The 2973-nt window shown below is 43.4% G+C and overlaps 1 long non-coding RNA gene across 1 annotated transcript in view; it reads left to right on the plus strand.

Moving 5' to 3' along the window:
- Window positions 1–2973, plus strand: part of LOC109301711 — a 9658-nt gene continuing 6685 nt past the window's right edge. The window contains exons 1-2 of the long non-coding RNA XR_002098577.1: window positions 1–206; window positions 1411–1491. This is a non-coding gene — a long non-coding RNA (uncharacterized LOC109301711). The remainder of the gene's footprint in view (window positions 207–1410; window positions 1492–2973) is intronic.

The following is a 2973-nucleotide window of genomic DNA, read 5'->3' on the forward strand; positions in this document are numbered from 1 at the left end:
ACGAAGCTGATTTCATATGCTGATCACTGAGAAATTATGAACAGAAGTTCCAAATTCTACTTTTCATATTAGATCTGTTCTGCAAGCGTTTTGAACCTTGTTCATTTGGAGAATGGAATTGTGTTAAAATGTCTCTTGTCAGTTTGAAACCCATGCTTTTCAAACCTGGAAGTTTTTCTGGATCCTGGACTCTGTACAGAGAATATGTAAATATACATGTTACATAACATATACATGTTAGGGTCTTGGTTTTTTGTCTGGCTGGAGGCTTTTTGATTTGATCTTGTGTGCGATTCTGAGCAAAGCTGGATCACTCTGAATCAGGCCATGTAGGGACATAACCTGTGTCTAGAATGAACCCCACTACAATGAAGGAGTTCGCTTTTATAAATAAAAGTCATTCACATAAGCAGAGGATAAAGTTAAAATACATGTACAAAATGAGTACAATCTTTTAGGAAATCAGCTACAAATTTTGGGCTGTTGCATTCACATCAACATTTAATTTTTTTCCCCCCAAAGAAGGTACTCACCTAGAACACCATAATTTATATCATCCCATTATTTAACTAATTTCTTGCTCCTCCTTGTATATCTTAGACAATATGTAACTGAAGTTTTCAAATCAGTGATTATAGCCCAGATTGCTCAGGACAAAAGTTCCATTTCAAGAGGGATTTGGAAAATTGGCTTTATTCCAAACAGGAATTAACACAAAAAACCATGTACTATTTTCTGTGAGGAAAATTCTGGAAAGAGAATTCAAGTCAATTTAAACATTTTGTTTTGGTAAAATATCTATTTATCTTTTAAATTTGTTTCTGTTGATCTAATATAGAAATTAAGGGTTGTCTATATATGTGCTCAGACGGTGAAGGGAGGGGAGCGCTTTAATTTATCAAACTTTAGGTAAAGTGCCCCTGCTGCCATTTTGAAGCACGGAGATGCTGATACAAAAGAGGTGGAGGCTGGCTGGAGTGCAGCAATTACCAGACTCCAGCAGACACAATCAAATGAATCTGCTCTGACACTCTGTAATTACAGCACGTTGGAATAGCCTCCACATTGGTGTATAGGCACCCTAAAAGTTCAAATTAAAATGCAGATGTTTTAATTCTGAACTTGTTGACATGGGGGGGAAGTTTCCTCCATTTCTCCCAAAATTAAATCCTAACAAAATTTGATTTGATCTTGTGAAGCATTTTGATCCTGATGGAACAGACTTCCATCAAAATGTTCTGACTTACTCTTTTATTGAGAAATAACGGTTTAATAGGAAGAAAAAAGGGATGGAAATAGACTAAAAATAATGAAATAAAGTTTTGTGAAATAATGAAGAACACAAACTTGTTTTCTATTCTGCTTAAAGAATGTGTCGGCTTTCTGCCTGAAGATTTTTTTTATTATTAGAGTTGGATTTTTACCCATATTGTTTCTCTTGGATTTCCAGGAATTAAATGCCAAGCTTTTAATCCAATTTTCTTGAATTAAGTAGGGAACTCCTATTATTCTGAAAGGTTTTCTGCTATTTAATGAACTATTTGTTTACATAAGAAATGCTTCCTGTTCAGAGAAAGTAATAGTGATATTATAAGTGATAGAATTGTTACAAATCACTCAGGTGAATCTGATCAGTCATTTCAATCAGTTTGATATTGTCTCTCTTACCGTTATGGCTGAAATCTAAAGAAGTGTCAGCTATTACTTAATAAGATGATGTCCTACTTTTACTAGGAGTTCTGTGACTGACCTGAGTTTTCAAAATGAGGTAACCTGCTTTCACATTTTCTTACCAAGTAACTTGCTGGGGGAGGGCCATAATCTAGCTCATACTCTGGTGACCTGCAAAGACCACAAAGAACCACAACAACTTATAGAGCAGGGGTGGGCAAAATACAGCCCTTGGGCCAGGTCTGGCCTGCCAATTGATTGTATTCAGCCCATGGTTGCCTCCACAACACTCTGTATGGGAATGCTCTGCCTGCTCCTACCAGGACAGCCCACACTGCACGTCTGCCTGCACACACCCCACACCAGCCTATGGCACTGCCTTAGTCCTGACCAGCATGCACAGCTTCCCGGCAGGGGTTCTCCTGCTGCTGCTGCTGCTGCAGAGACTTGGGGTACTGCTCAGCTCCCCCTGCCTCCAACAGCTCCTCCTCCTCCTGCCCCTGCTGCACTGCTTGGGGCAGCAGGTAGCATGGGGAAGCTGTGGGGACATGATCCAGGCACCACATGCCCCATCAGGCAGAGAGGAAAGCTGCAGCCAGGCAGCTTCTATTCCAGTGTGCAGCTCCAGCTCTAGATCCCAGCTGCCTTCCATCCACTCAGCCACCTGGCATGATGAGCAACCACCTGTGTGCAGCTGGGTGGGTGGAAGGCGGCCCTGCCAGAAAGCTATGCAAATTGACCAGGGCCGGGGCTGTTCTGTTGGTGGATGCAGGGTGGGCGTGTGGCAATGGCTGCCCTGGGCAGGGCTCAGACCCATGCAGAGCACCACAGGGGCAGCTGTGGGCTGGATAGGGATGGACTGGACCTGCATCACATTGTCTGGGCAAGCTCCACTGCACATGCCCCCTGCTTTCCCCTTCCTTGCACCCCCCACCCTTAGCTGGCTCCTGGGACCTAACCCTAACCCTAACCCTAACCCTAACCCTAACCCTAACCCTAACCCTAACCCTAACCCTAACCCTAACCCTAACCCTAACCCTAACCCTAACCCTAACCCTAACCCTAACCCTAACCCTAACCCTAACCCTAACCCTAACCCTAACCCTAACCCTAACCCTAACCCTAACCCTAACCCTAACCCTAACCCTAACCCTAACCCTAACCCTAACCCTAACCCTAACCCTAACCCTAACCCTAACCCTAACCCTAACCCTAACCCTAACCCTAACCCTAACCCTAACCCTAACCCTAACCCTAACCCTAACCCTAACCCTAACCCTAACCCTAACCCTAACCCTAACC

The sequence above is a fragment of the Gavialis gangeticus genome, unplaced genomic scaffold, assembly GCF_001723915.1.
Source record: "Gavialis gangeticus isolate Ggan-Ray unplaced genomic scaffold, GavGan_comp1, whole genome shotgun sequence".
Classification (NCBI taxonomy): Eukaryota; Metazoa; Chordata; order Crocodylia; family Gavialidae; genus Gavialis; species Gavialis gangeticus.